The sequence below is a fragment of the Nicotiana tabacum genome, chromosome 19, assembly GCF_000715075.1.
Source record: "Nicotiana tabacum cultivar K326 chromosome 19, ASM71507v2, whole genome shotgun sequence".
In the NCBI taxonomy this organism is placed as follows: domain Eukaryota; kingdom Viridiplantae; phylum Streptophyta; class Magnoliopsida; order Solanales; family Solanaceae; genus Nicotiana; species Nicotiana tabacum.
Window position 1 is genome coordinate 121122262 of NC_134098.1, and position 17212 is coordinate 121139473.

Sequence of the window (17212 nt, forward strand, 5' to 3'; positions counted from 1 at the left end):
GCAGATCAGTTGGTACGAATGTGTGTAGGAGATAAATACAATATCGCATGACTGTCACGCTTCTCCATATGGAGGTCATCACGGTAGGGATATAACCACCCAAAAAGTGATGCAATCGGGTTTCTATTGGCCAAAATTGTTTAAGTATGCACATACCTTTGTTAAAAAGTGTGACAGGTGCCAAAGAACCGGAACAATCATGAAGAAGCATGAGATGCCTTTGAAAAATATTCTGGCAGTGGAGATCTTTGATGTTTGGGGGATAGATTTCATAGGACCGTTCCCATACTCTAATGGTTACAGATACATCTTGCTGGCGGTCAACTATGTGTCTTCATGGGTGGAGGCCATTGATTTTCCTACTAATGACGCAAAAGTAGTGGTAAACTTTGTAAAAAAAGCACATCTTTACATGCTTGGGACTCCAAGGTTGCTAGTAAGTGACAGAGGAACTCACTTCTATAACAAGTTGTTGAATAACGTTCTAGCAAAGTATGGATTTAAGAAAAAAGGTTGCCACCGCCTATCATCCCCAAACGAGTGGTCAAGTGGAAGTGTCAAACAGAGAGGTGAAGCAAATTCTGGAGAAAACGGTAAGTGGAAATAGGAAGGACTAGGCCGGAAAGTTTGACGACGCATTATGGGCGTATTGAACTGCATACAAGACCCCCATTAGAACATCTCTGTATAAGTTGGTTTATGGGAAGACGTGCCACTTGCCCGTCGAGCTTGAACACAAAGCCTATTGGACCATTAAAAAGTTAAATATAGATATGGACTTAGCTGGCAAGAAGAGGTTGTTACAGCTCAACAATCTTGATGTTTCGATTGCGCACATACAAAAATGCCAAATTATATAAATAAAAGACCAAGGGGTGGCATGATAAGCACATCCAACATCGCGAGTTTGAGCCGGGTCAAGAAGTTCTCCAGTTTAATTCGAGGTTGAAGCTTTTCCCCGGAAAGCTTAAGTCTCGATGGGCGGGTCCTCTTGTAGTGGTTAGTGTGAAGCCTCATGGAGTGGTGAAATTGTGTGATACGAGTTCAAGTGGCACATTCTTAGTAAATGGGTAGAGATTAAAACACTATTGAGGTGGTGGCATTGCACGTCATAAGACCTCGGTGGACTTGGCCGATCCTTGAAAGATGTGTTGCGTCGTGTCGCGACATTAAATCAGATGCTTGTTGGGAGGCAACCCAATTTTTAATGCTTTCGTAGCTTAGCTTTTTGTGTTTTTAGTCAGAGTAGACTAGAATTTTTGTTTTCTTTGTAATTATAGAAATCATAGGTAGGAATGGTGTGGGGTGTGTACAATGGATGTATTAAGTGCTTGGGTAGGGGGATGCAATATTTAAAAAATAATTCGGCGAAATAACGCCCAGGCAGTGCCTCACACTGCCTGGGTCGCACTCCAGAAACATCACCGCCCCCAGTGCCAGGCTTAGCGCGGCGCTCTGGGCTGGGGGTCACCAGGTAAGTAATTTTTTTTATGTTTTGTTTTTCTCTGTTTTCTTTAGTTAAAAAAAAACCTAACCCATATAACCCAACCCAACTATCCATATACACTCACATAACAACCCACACCCAATAACCAAACCCACCCCCCATCAAATTAAACAAATGCCTCTAACCCCAAAACCTCACTCTCTCTCCCCGCTATTCCCACATGATCCCTCTGCTCGCTTCGCTTCTTCTCTTTTCTCTCTCTCTATCTCTCTCTCTCTCTCTCTCTCTCAAATTCTCCATTGTTTCTTGTGTGTTCTCTTCTCAAACTCAAAGGTATGTGTCTTACTCTCCTTTTTCTCTTGTATTTTGTGAATTTTGTTTGTTTGTGTTGTAATGCTCCATCCTTATCAAACGACCCCCACTCCCTTAGGTATCTTTTACATGTTTTGTTGCTACAGTGGGTGGACCTAATGTGCACTAAATTGGTTGCAAAATTGGTTGTGAAGTTGTATATGAAGTAGTAAACTACAATTCCCTCTACTTCATTTAAAATTAGGTGTCACGACCCAAAACTCACTCTAGGTCGTGATGGCGCCCAACGTCGCCGTTAGGCAAGCTAACAGTGAACTACCAACATAATTATGAACTTTATTATTCTCGAAATCGTGAATTTTATTAGATAAAGAAATCAACGCATAAAAATCATGGAAATTTAAAATTTTAACAGAATAGATAATAAAAGTGTGTAAATGCTAAGCAAAATAACAAACAACTTCTAGAACATCCCAAAATCCAGTATTACAAGTGCATGCGCATTTACTAAGGAGTACAATAATAATACAACATCTGTCTGGCATGTAAATAAGACAAGATAGAATAAATGGTACGATGGAGACTCTGTGGACTGCGATATGTAGCCTGGAATGCAACTCACCATAAAGTTTCCTCAACAGTTATGCCTACGAACCAAGATGACAACCAATTGAACCTGCCAGATCCTGCACATTTAGTGCAGAAGTGTAGTATGAGTATATAAATCAACGTGTACCTAGTAAGTATCTAGCCTAACCCCGAAGAAATAGTGACGAGGGGTCGACATCGACACTTACTAGAGGTCCAATAAAGCAATATAATAAATCATAAGCAGGTATGAAGCACACAACAATAATGGGGTAAATCTGTAAGTTACATAATCTTCCAAAAATTTCTTTTAAAGGGTATGATTTTCTCAGTCTTGTATTCTATCTCAACGGCTCAGATATGTCAAGTGCCAGTATCACACGAATAAGGAATACCATATAAAAGGCTAGGCATTAGTGGAAGGATAATCTCGTGAACATTCGGATTGCCAGCGATATAACGCACGATTATGCCGAGATTGTTTGGCCCGATCCAGAATACTGTGTACACTGTCGAGGGACGAGCATCACGAACCATAGATGCATCTATTATACTGACGAGGCGTTCGGCCCGCTCCACAAGAAACGAAGAAACTTATCAAAATACGAGTTACATGCTTACAACACAGATATAGGTGCATAATAATAAATATATCGCTTTACGTTTATCAAATATCTTGGCAACAACTCAAGGTGATAAAGCTCGGCCTAATATATTTATATGTTTCTAAATCAATTTCAGTTATAATTTCAATTAATTAAGCTAGCAAAATGAGTCCAAACAATTCAAATATTACATGATAAAGTCCTAAGTCTACCCGGACATAAACATGCTTTAGCTACGTACGGACTCTAGTCACCTCGTGCGCACGTAGCACATAACAATTACATCACCTAGGGGGTAGTTTCCTCCTCACAAGGTTAGACATGAGACTTACCTCGCTCCGAAGTTTCATAACCGGCTCCAACGCCTCTCTAACACATCAACAACAAGCCAAACGTTTCGAAACTAGTCTAACAACGTGAAAATCAATCAAAATAATACTCCGATGCTTATAATTAATCAATTTATAACAATTTCAAACTTCGCTCGAAAATTCAATAAAGTCAACCCTCAGGCCCACGTGCCCGGATTCCGAAAATTATTGAAAATAAATATTACCCATAACTCATATGGTCTATATCCAGAAAATTATCCAATTTCATCCATGAATCGACCCTCAAATCAAGGAGTTACCATTTCTCAACTTTGGGGCTCAAAATCTCAATTTTTACAATCCAAACATGGATAAAAATAATAACCAACGTAAATAATCATGGAGAAACATAAAAAAAAAGGTCATATATTTACCCCCTTGTTGATACGAGAACAACACCGCGAAAATCACCTCAAACAGAGCTCTCGAACTCAAGATATGCCCAAAATACTAAAATTCTCGGTTTAAAACACTACCTAGATGATTTTTCTTCATCGCCTTCGCGGGAGACCTTCGCGTTCGCGAAGAGCATTTTTTTGCGTTGACCGGTCAACGCAGAAATCCTTCTTCACGTTCGCGGAACCTCTCTCGCGTTCACGAAGAACAAAACTTCACATCAGAAACCCACAGATTTGTCCGACACGGAAATAGGCATAACTCTCTCATACCACATTGGAATTCGACGATTCTTGTTGCTATGGCTCCGTAATTACGATATGGATATAATGGTTCAATACAATCACAAATAAAAGGCATTTTTATCAATATAGTTCCCTTTATGCCCAAAGAAACAACGCTGAAACATCAAATAAGAGCGCGACACAACCCAAACACCTTTGAAGCACACCCGAGGCCCCTAGGACCCCGTCCAATTACACAAACCAGTCCCAAAAAATAATACGACCTGATTCATCGGAACCTTTTTTAAATTTCCAAACATTCAAACTTTGACGAATGCGTCCGATTCATTCTTAAACATTCCGGAAAGACTCCAAACTTTAGGCACAAGCCACAAATCACGATACGAACCTATTCCAAGGTTCAAAACCTCAAACGGACATCGATAACACCAAAGTCTACTTCAAATCAAACTTAAGAAATTCTAAATCCTTCAAAATGTCAACTTTTTATATTAAGCGCCGAAATACTTCCGGACCACACGATACTCAACCCGAACATACGCCAAAGTCCGAAATCATCATGCGAACCTATTGGAACTTTCAAATCCCGATTCCGAGATCGTTTACTCAAAAGTCAAACCTTAGTCCATTCTTCCAACTTAAAGTTCCGAAAATAGAATTTTCCTCCCGAATCAATTCCGAACTTCCCAAAATCCAATTCCGACCACACGTACAGATCGTCATACATGAAGTAAATCTACTCGAGGCCTCAAACCGCCGAACGAAGCGCTAGATCTCAAAACGACCGGTCGGGTGGTGCTATTCTCCCCCACTTAGACATAAATTCGTCCTCGAACGTGCCAAGAACTGTTCCAGTGTTGTCTAAAATCACTTCTTAACACCTCGTGCACCTACCTATGCCACCACAACCTAGTTGAGCACATTACCTCGAGCCAGACTGAAGATCCTCCCTTTTATTTAGTCAATAAGCCTTAGAACCAAATTCTAACCTTCGAATTTCTCTACAAGACCTGATTCTAACATTCAAACACCGTATCAATCAGTACACACTGTACCAAAACATGATCATGCACATATTATGAAATCACACCATGCACCACATAAGTCGGTTGCCCATAATAACATTCTCCGACCACAATAACTAGAATTTCACGAATCTGATGCCCGCAATATACCTCATTCTGAACTGATAACGATATTTGCTCTTTAATATACCTTATATAAATCTGATTGCACTGATTTCAGGTCCAATAATCTCGTCTCGACCAGTACAAGTTGTTCAGGCAATAAGCCACCTCAAACATTGACCAAGATCTCATATGACGCCGTCAATGCGCCGACAAGCCACAACGTGAATACGGCGCATAAGGATGAACGAACTATGGAAAAGCACTACCCAGCTCGCGTAACGAATAAAACGGTCGAACATATCCTATGAACCCTTCTCAGAGAATAAGAAACAAAATACACAAGAATAGATATAAGAAACCGTACTCAACATCTCACTGTTGCGGAATGCAACCCGATCGACACATGATACCGTTGCGGCGTGCAACCCGATCTAAACAACATACCCGTGGTGACGTGCCACCCGATCCACACATAACAATAAATAAGGAAATACCCATCAAGCCATAATGCTTACACCTACGAAATACCTGAATATCGACCACAAGCACGTCAAGTGCAAAAATACAACCCTGGGGAGACAGATATCGCCATATGCTACAAAACTCAATCAGGACTATAGTGCAATAAACGACCTGCATCTCAAGAGCCATCCTACTCATATAATACCACAAGCTACACGGGACCACATTGCTTGTGCGAATAATCAAGCCGTCTCACAACCCACATGGCATAATAAAGTATTACATGGAATAACTGACGATGGGAATAACATCCAATGCCCGAAGACTCCTCCATAAGCAACGCTATGCTGAATGAACACTTTCGGCCTGATGTAGAGCATACATTCACATTAAACCAATCAATGAACCCCAAGAAGATTCCGATCATCCTATACTGGGCTAAAAACCTTTCAAGGATCCACAATGGCCCAATTCATGACACACACGAGCAACCGTCCCAATCTGGAACAAACTCCCACAGTTCACAACAAAAGGGATAGAGCGCCTCCGAGGCATAAACTCTCACATTAACGATGGTGCCATAATCTCCATGCTTGGTTTCAATCTTTAACAATCAAGTGACTAACATGTCACACATATACATATTTCCTCGTGTGATACGCTCCCACAACCTTTTGCACTAGGTAGCAAAGTCTGCACCTCCATACCACCAACAATGTTAATGGCATAAAGCAAATCGAGAATTCGCAAATCAGTACACAAAGCCTCTTACGCAGGACACCGTTCTCGGGTGACACTAAAGAAAAATACCAGCTTACTCTGAACATCTGAATTCTTTCCTGCTCATCCGAGCTCGTGACATTATTGTCAACACCGAACCACAACCTTGGTCCTTAACTTCAAATTCCCATGCCGCTCACTATACCTATCATGCCGCTACGTGAGAGTACAAGAATTTCATCATAACTCCTGAACGACCAATAGAATAAACATTTCATCGTCTAGAACCCCTTTCACTCAACACATTAAAGATGAACGATGACAACACACAACTGAATTGCCATAACCGCAGAAAATACAAACCTCAAGTTGTGGTCTAAACCACCATAACTCTTTCGGGATCCATCTACACATAACATGCCATTATAATCAAATACCTCCAAATCAATAAAATTACGGCGACTGTCAAGCCCGCACGTACCGCCACAATTCACCTGTATAACATTAACAGGCAGAAGGAACTGATCATTGCCTCAATCACGCTGATTCAAACCATTACTAACCAACCCAACTTCTTCTAATTTACTCTTGACTTGCCTTAAAAATAATAATAGCTCCATTTAAAACATAACGTAACCCAATAACACTCATCTCGAGTGATCCAATTCACGAGACCATCGTATCAATACCCATGAACCATCTCATACCCTCCTTATGCGCACAATAACACCTCCAACTGGTACACTCATCCTGAAAGATCCTCTACTAATCCGAAGTTGTTTGCTCCCATTTCTCCAATACTGCACCGCATACCCGATGATAACATAGAACACTCCAAGTCCCTTTCACAACCCACTGCAAAAACTCGATCCTTAACCACACAACGGACCCGAAATCCTTAGGCATTGCACTTTAATTCTTGAACTCACTAGAACCGTTGTTGAGAGTCACCCACTCTGGTCTGGTCACAAATATAATCAAATTCCAACGCTCTGTTAACACATGAACACTCTCAAAGAAGCAACCGGATGAATCACATCCACCAGAATCATAAACTCTAAGTCTTCCCAAAACCTGCACATGAATAGATAAGGCGAAATATAGCACACATTCATCAAGTTCTTTGCTCGAATTACCCCTGATGTTTTCTTTTCTTAGTCATAAATGATCCACCAATGCACCGATAACCAGAAACTGCACAAGCAGACAACCACGCGATCCAATCGTAGACGGTGGGCTCCCCCACTTAGCTTTAAGATACAATTACATAAATCTAGAACCCGCAAAGATTTCTCCTTCTCAATTACCATGATCTCGCACCTTTACCCCGCCAAATTTCTCAAAATCGTTTGCTAAACATTTCATGAACATTCCGAATCATTAGCCACAATCACATATTCGACCTCTTACTGGGTAGTAAGTAGAATTCTTCGTAGAAGCTTTATCAAACTCACGTATCTGCTGAACCGCTCACAGGCGATAGGCCACCTGTGTAATTTCCATACCGATATCTCCCAACGATGCTGCACTAGGCAAAACTACCACGAAATTAGTAAACCCTCCGAAGCCTATACTGGCTCGCCAACTGTAAAATTTGGTTCATTCCCCATAGTCATCAACCGAAAGTCCGACAATACATTCCAAACTCGAAGTCACATCGCATCCCATAACGATAAATAAGCTTTTACACCCCTTTTCATTCCAAGCAAACTCCTTTCTGTCATATTAATACTTCCTCGGTGCAGTAGCCACTGTCCCAAATGGAATTTATGGACTTGGTCATTGTCCACCATGATTCCCAAATCTCTCTAAACTTTTCTCAAGGCATGTGGCTATCCTACCACAGAATCCATATGCTACTCTGCCACTCCCACTTCGATTAAACCATCTCCTTTAAGCAACTTTTCGATCTTTGCATTTCATACTTGACCTGCTAGCAATTCAACCACCACGAGACACCTCCCACCATGTCCTTCCTCATCCTTCGCTACCCAAATGCTCCCTCAAATCAAAATCCATTTTTGTAGCACTGAACTACTAAATTGCTACCAACTCTAAGCCTCCTCGAAGATTATCTTTCTTGAGCCATCAGTATTAGAAACACCAATTCGATTCTGAAACCACTACACACTGCCATCTCTCACAACCGCTTCTTAGGCACTATTGCACAACACCCTGCCCCGATGGCAAATCAAAGAAGACCATAACACCGACAAACCTTAATACGTTCAAACATGAATGATGACACCACATCACAAATGAGAATTGCACCATGCTCGAAAATATCAAGTCTCGTTACTCCATCAACCAAAGCCTGAACATCCATAGTCCGATTGCCTTTCCTCCGCTGGAATTAAATGCCGAACCTCAAAACCATGCATTGAGAAATCCTCCTTTCGAGTCATTCACTTCCTCGACACATAAACAAGCACCCTACTATTACACCAGCACTATATGATAACAATGCATGAACATCATAATAATTTGTGCATAACCTCAGAACCATAGGAAATACAAATACTGGGCTGAAATGACAGTACACTCTTCCGCAAGGTAACGATAATAGCCTGCCCGAATACGCAGGGAGAAACATCCTGCATCATGTCTGTAGTACCACTACAACTCCTCGATGCCCAATTGATAACAAGTGCTCCGCGTCGCATAAGATTTAGTAGGAAGTAAATTAAGGCATAAGCTTCAATAGAATCAAATTGCACGAAGAGGAATCAAGAAGGGAAGTGCTCTTAACAACCCTGTAGCCTCTCGAAGATAAGTATAGACATCTCTGTACCGATCCGCAAGACTCTACTAAACTTGCTCATGACTCATGAGACCCAAGTGAACCTAGAGCTTTGATACCAAGTTGTCACGACCCAAAACTCACTATAGGTCGTGATGGCGCCCAACATCGCTATTAGGCAAGCCAACAATGAACTACCAACTTAATTATGAATTTTATTATTCTCGAAATCGTGAATTATATTAGATAAAGAAATAAATGCATAAAAATCATGGAAATTTAAAATTTTAACAGAATAGATAATAAAAGTGTGTAAATGCTAAGAAAGATCACAAACAACTTCTAGAACATCCCAAAACCCGGTGTCACAAGTGCTTGAGCATTTACTAAGGAGTACAATAATAATACAACATTTGTCTGGTATGTAAATAAGACATGATAGAGTAAATGGTATGATGGAGACTCTGTGGGCTGCGATACGTAGCCTGGAATGCAACTCACCATAAAGTCTCCTCAACAGCTGTGCCTATGCGCCAAGATGACCACCAATTGAACTTGTCAGATCCTGCACATTTAGGCGCAGAAGTGTAGCATGAGTACGTAAATCAACGCGTACCCAGTAAGTATCTAGACTAACCCCAAAGAAGTAATGATGAGGGGTCGACATCGACACTTACTAGAGGTCCAATAAATCAATATAATAAATCATAAGCAGGTATAAAGCACATAACAATAATGGGGTAAATCTGTAAGTTACATAGTCTTCCAAAAATTTCTTTTAAAGGGTATGATTTTCTCAGTCTTGTATTCTACCTCAACAACTCAGATATATCAAGTGCCAGTATAAAACAGATAAGGAATATCATATAAAAGGCCAGGCATCCGTGGAAGGATAATCTCGTGAACATTCGGACTGCCAGCGATATAACGCACGATTATGCCGAGGTCGTTCGGCCCGATCCAGAATACTGTGTACACTGCCGAGGGTCGAGCAGCACGAACCATAGTTGCATCTATTATACTTCCGAGGAGTTCGGCCCGTTCCACAAGAAACAAAGAAACTTATCGAATTACATGCTTACAACACAAATACATGTGCATAATAATAAATATACCGCTTTACATTTATCAAATATCTTGTCAACAAATCAAGGTGATAAAGCTCGGCCTAATATATTTATATGTTTCTAAATCAATTTCAGTTATAATTTAAATTAACTAAGCTAGCAAAATGAGTCCAAACAATTCAAATATTACATGATAAAACCTAAGTCTACCCGGACATAAACATGCTTTAGCTACGTACGGACTCTAGTCACATCGTGCGCACGTAGCACCCACAACTAGTAGCACATAACAATTACATCACTTAGGGGTAGTTTTCCCCTCACAAGGTTAGACATGAGACTTGCCTCGCTCCGAAGTTCCATAACCGGCTCCAACGCCTCTCTAACACCTCAACACCTAGCCAAACGTTCCTAAACTAGTCAAACAACGTACAAATCAATCAAAATATACTCAAATGCTTATAATTAATCAATTTATAACAATTCCCAACTCCACTCAAAAAGTCAATAAAGTCAACCTCGGGCCCACGTGCCTGGATTACGAAAATAATTGAAAATAAATATTACTCAGAACTCATATGGTCTATATCCATAAAATCATCCAATTTTGTCCATGAATCGACACTCAAATTAAAGACTTACCATTTCTCAACTTTGGGGATCAAAATCTCAATTTCTACAATTCAAATACGGATAAAAATAATAACCAACGGAAATAATCATGGAGAAACATCAAAATAAAGGCCAGATATTTACCCCCTTGTTGAGACGAGGACAACGCCGTGAAAATCACCTCAAACGGAGCTCTAAAACTCAATAAATGCCCAAAATACTAAAATTCTCGGTTTAAAACACTGCCCATATGATTTTTCTTCATACCTACAACTAAACCGTTAGTTCTCCGGCAACGGCGCCAAAATTTGATCACGCCCAACTATGCCTTATAAAAAGGACTAAGCGGTCGTTGCAAATATAATCCGGTTTACAAGTCCGGAGTCGAATCCCACAGAGAACTAAGGCTTAGCTACAACTGCTCAATATTGCAAAGAAACACAAGTTCAAGTAATTTTCTAGTTATAAAGATTTGATTTTTATTTTTACTAATTAACTAGCAAATATTACAAAGCAGTAAAATTATCAACTAACATGGATAAAATTCTAGACAAGACTAAGGAGGTCTAGAGTTATGATTTCCCCAATTGTCGGAATCCTTTCCGCTACATTTCCTATAAATTTGCCTAAGTCTTCTCTACCGCTCATGAGCACTCTAACTGTCGTAACTCTCTCCCGAGTAATTACCACAATTTACTAGGCATATTCTCCCGAATTACGCTAGCTGACATTAAGTACATCTCACTCAGATCGCATCAAGGTTTCGTTATCCTTAAACCTACCTTTAAACCTCCGTATTGATCCATCATATACGTTTAGGAGTGATGTTGTTCAACAAATACCTAAATATGTACTCTCTCCCGAGTAATACATACTAAATAGGCACAGCTAATTGAGGGCCCTTCAATCAACCACAAGAATAATATAGTTGAACAAATAGAGAAAATACTACGGCAAATCTATATTAACATAACGAGAAAATCATCCTTCAATAAATTCCATCAAAACCCTAGATTAGGATTTTAGCTACTCATACTCATAGTAACAATATCCCAAATATTTTGCATAATTAAAATATAGAGTAAAGATGAAAAGATGTAGAAATAATGATTCTAACTCCAAGGGGTGATTCCACCAGCTTTTCTTGCCTCTAGCTGCCCAAAAACGTGGCTGCTGAAAAAAAGCCCTCTCCAAGTGGTGTTTTTAGGTCTATTTATATGTGTAGAAGAAATCTTAAACGTGTGGGCCGAGTTTTAGTCAAACCCGAAACGAATTAAGTCTTCAAAAGTCGGATTGGACTTGGCCTCAGGCCTGGCGTCGCCAGCCTAACGCTTGGAATTTGGCTGGCCTCGCCAGGCTAAAGCCTGGTCTAGCCTGGCCTTAGGCTGGCCTTGCCAGGCTAAAGCCTGGTCCAGCCTGGCCTTAGGCTGGCCTCGCCCGGCTAAAGCCTGGTCCAGCCTGGCCTTAGGCTGGCCTCACCAGGCTAAAGCCTGGTCCAGCTTGGCCTTTGGCTGGCCTCGCCAGGTCTCTCCTTTTCACTGTTCTTGAGCACACTTTCAACGTTTAAGTATCCATTTTGCTCTACTTTCATCTCCAATTCACCTACACATAAAATAGACTCCATTATGCACAAATAAAGTGTAATTTATCATTAAAGCATGTAAAATACAAGGCACATAATGTACAAAACTATGGAATTATAGCCACACATCATCGGTCAACCCAGAAATCCTTCTTCTCGTTCGCAAAACCTCTCTCGCGTTCGCGAAGAACAAAACTTCGCACCAAAAACCCGCAATTTTGTCTGACACGGAAATGGGCATAGCTCTCTCATGCGACATCGAAATTCGACGATTCTTGTTGCTATGGCTCCGTAATTATGATACAGATCTAATAGTTCAATACAATCATAAATCAAAGGTTGTTTTCTCAAAATAGGTCCCTTTATGCCCAAAGAAACGACGCCGAAACATCAAATAAGAGCGCGACATAACCCAAACACCTCCGAAACACACCCGAGGCCCCCAGACCCGGATACCGTCTAATTACACAAACCAGTCCCAAAAATATAACACAAACCTTCTCGAGTCCTCAAATCACACCAAACAATATCAAAATTACGAATCAACGATCGAAACCTTTCTTTAAACTTCCAAACATTCAAACATCGACGAATGCGTCCAATTCATTCTTAAACATTCCGGAATGACGCCAAACTTTACGCACAAGTCACAAATCACGATACGAACCTTTTTCAAGGCTTGGAACCTCAAACAGACATCGATAACACCAAATTACACTTCAAATCAAACATAAGAAATTCTAAAACCTTCAAAATTACAACTTTTCATATTAAGCGCCGAAATGCTTCCGGACCACCCGATACTCAACCCGAACATACGCCCATGTCATAAATCATCATACGAACCTATTGGAACCTTAAAAATCCCTATTCCGAGATCGTTTACTCAAAAGTCAAACCCTACTCCATTCTTCCAACTTAAAGTTCCAAAATTAAAATTTTCCTTTCGAATTAACTTTGAACTTCCCAAAAATCCAATTTCGACCACACGTACAAGTCGTAATACATGAAGTGAAGCTACTCAAGGCCTCATACCGCCAAACTATGCGCTAGATATCAAAACGACTGATCGGGTCATTACATTGGGAGGGCCACCTTGTTCCACCATTGTTGGAAAAAGAAAAACAAAATTTATGCCCACCATGTGTTTGCTAAAATGATTGAAAGAGAGAATTGTGCACCAGTGAAGTTTGAGTAGCCGAGTGTCGTTGTATGTGATGTTGGGCTAAGTGTGGGGTGTTTGGGGGGTGGTTTTACCTAATCCGAAGCTCGTGTTGCATGTTCGCCATACCATAATCATACTACCCACACCTTGTATCATGTGTAATGTCTATTGTAGCCTCTTTTCAGAAGTAGTTAGTGTGTTATACTAGTTGTAGTATTTTGGACTCAAGGATTACTTGCTTGCACTATGGCTAAGTCATGGCCACTTTCGACCACTTGAATTGTGCGGCATGGGGATGTCTTGAGTACCCATCTCCTTGTGGTGCAACGTTTGTGCACTTTGAACCACTATTGTGAGTAGCTTATATGTAGACTTCAGTTTTAAGTGTGGGGTCATCTTTGCCTCTCACGATGACCTTGGGCGAATTTGTTGATTCATCCTCACATTCGTGTTTATCGCGTGTAGGTTGCTATGGCTCGTGACAGTGTTGTCAAAGGAAAATGAGTGGGAAAGTCATCCACTACTGCTCCCCCTCCCAAAAAACGCACACAAATGAGGGTTCCTCTCAGCAAGCTAAGGGGGAGCAGGTTGCTAGCGGGTCGAAGAAGGCACCAACGGGACCAAGGCCTCATGTGGATCTAGTTCGTGATGATGCCATCCACTGGCGTAATAACTTTGTTCCATATGGGCGATACGTCTACGAAATAGGATTAATGTGAAAGCTCTGGAGAAGAACTTCCCGGATGTGCTTGCCCGGTTGATAGAAATGAAGATGGATAAACTCATAGAGTGCCCGGGCCATGCAAATTTGAGCATGGTGCGCGAACTTTATGCCAATTAGAACGGGGACTTATTCAAGTCATGGGTCTGCAGAAAGGAGATACCAATGGATAGGTAATCCTTGTGCGAATTTTTGGGAGTTGATAGCCCAAACCCACGGAGGCTACAAAAGTTTGTCAAACGCCCAAACTACCAGGAAATACGTCACACTCTTTTTGGCATTGATTCTAATCCTAAGTGGACATAGACTAAGGGGGATTGACACCTTGAGATGATCCGCTTCGATTTCAACAAGACTGCCAAGGTATGGCAAAACTTCGTTCATGCTAGATTGATTCTTGTTTAACACACCAGTGAATGCACTCGAGCTCGAGTATCAAAAGATTCTTCTTTGGCAACCTCCTGACGCAGTACATGCTTCCCGTGGGGTACCGGAGTACCCCGACTATGATGAGGTGGTAGAGGCACCAAAGGCATTAATGGACATGACATCCTTGTTGGAGTCTACATCAAAGCTAAGCTAGGCTGCGAGGAATGAGATGGACAAAAATTTCAACAGGTATCTTTATAGATCCCTCAATGTGATAATGAGCAGGCTAGGGGTGTCGAATGACGAGCGTATACATCTACGCAATAATCTCTCCAGTTCTTCCAAGGAAATGTTGGGAATTTCATTGGGCAGTCCCATTCACCCGTTTGAGGATGAGAACACCCACAAATGATCCGATGATGAGGATGAGATTGGTGATGAAGTCACGGGCCCTATGACTTTGGTGCCCCTAGGAGCGGATGATGATGATGAGCCCGGGGTTACGGCTAGTGGGCGTTCTGAGGAGGAGGAATCCGACTAGTAGTGAGTTGTTTCTTTCCACCTTACTATGTTTTGAATTTGTTTATGCATCGGGGACTATGTATTATCTAAGTGTGAGGTGAGGGAAATACTTCCCAACTTGTAATTGTATTAATTTTTTTATTAGCTTAGTCTTGAACTCACATAGTCTAATTAGTTAGTAGTAGTTGAAAACAAAATCGAAAAAAGCTAGGATTTTTCCCGACGATGAATCTGTTGTACAATTTTCTTGAGGAATTAAAGTCCGATTAAAAAAATACCAAAAATACTTTCTTTTGTCTTTGTTAGGATAGTTAGGTAGTTTCCCTTGGTTATTTTTGGACGCCGGTTCTTTTCCAAGGGTGTAGCTCGAATCGGGTGTTTTATTTTTTATTTTTATTTTTTTTAGGAGTAGGATAAGAAGAAAACCGAGGTTCTCTGAGATACCTGTGACATGTTTGGTTCTGGCACATTAAGCTATGTCATGCGCTCTGTCTTCCTGAATATTTGATATGAATTGTAATGCCTAAGTAAAGTAAGTAGTATACTCCGTGACGCTTTTTTCTTATTTGTTTGACTTGTATGTTACCTAGTGTAATATTGCTTGAAATTTATCGGCTATATGTGCTTGCTTGACTTGAGAGTTGAACAGAACCATCTTGATTGAGTCATGTGCAGTGTGTGTGTAAGAATTCATGGTATTCTGTGCTATCCTGTGTAGGCTAGAACTTCCCTCGTGTGTTAATCGAAGCGAAATCATCAAGTTGTGCTAGTCTAGGAGATGATGTAGGCGTTTCTTGCTTGATCATAAAGTAGCTTGTCACTCACAAATAATTTTTTTTCCGTTGCTAGCCTCTTTGAGCATGTAGATCTTTTCTTTGGCACCCACACTACAAGCCGTATCCCTATTTTGTTCTTAATTTGAGCTTGTTGAACCTCCAAAGGAACTTAGGTGCTAGAAGAAGTAAGGTGAGAGATTTGGGAAGTAGCTTTCAGTGGAACCATGAAAAGGCCCATAAGGTGCACTAAAATCGTGAAAAATACCACTAGCCGATGAGCCTTAATGTATGGAGTGTGTGTAGAAAGAAAAAAAAGAGGGAGAAAAGAAAAGTTAAAAAAAAAGAAGGGGAACACACACCTCCGAATCTTAATAATGCGTGCTAGTAGGGATGTAGAGTGCTTAATTGAAGAAAGGGATAGATTGAGTATGGTTTGTGGCAAGTGAATTGGTTGAGAAGAAAAGTGCTAGATTCTTGAGTTTAGTGTATTAACATGCTTAGGAGGGTTAGTCACTATTCCTAAATTTATCCTACCCATCCCTTAGCCTACATTAAAGCCTTAAAGTCCTAATTAATTCTAGATTTGGCGAGCTTAGATTAGTAGAGATTTACACTACGGGCAAGTTTATGGTACGACCACTGGATGCACATGAAATTATTTGTGAGAGTGAGCAAATTTTGTTCAATTGTGTGATGTCCTTAAGTTATGTTCAATGGCATATTTGAACATGTGGGCTATTTCTATATTCTTTTGCTTATGGCGAGGGCACTTGGTCTCATGATGGATTAGTAATGTTGTAAACTTCTCTTGTTGGTGAGTGCGCAAGTTGAGGGTGATTAGTGGTAACAAGTCGACTCTTGAGGTAGGGTGGTTGTGCATAGGTTGTTTGAGTTGGTTGAATCGCATTGTGTATACTTGGGCTTGTTTAAAAATGGGAAGAATGTGAAATTTGCGTATTCATGCTTGATTGCCGGTATCGACCATAGTCAAAAGGTAGAGTGTGTGATTGAATTAAAAAAGATGAATTGCTCTTTCCTAGTGAGATGTACGTTTTGGGGTGTTGATATAGTTCCATTGATCGAGGACGAGCAAGAGTCTAAGTGTGGGGTGTTGATATTCGACTTAAAGTATGCATATTTTTATGTATATTGCCTCGCATTTCACTCATGTCTCGTAGATTTCAGATGTGTAATATAATGATTTGTGCTAATTTGTGGTATTTCTATGTGTAAGAATCATCCAGATGCATTTTGGGACGAAGGTGCGCGAATTGAAGCAAAAATGGGAAGAAAAGGGAAAATTGCACAGTGTAGCGCCACAAGCAGCGTGGGGCGCTACCTGTGGCGCACATTACTGAATACTCAAGAAGGCCAGCGCTCCA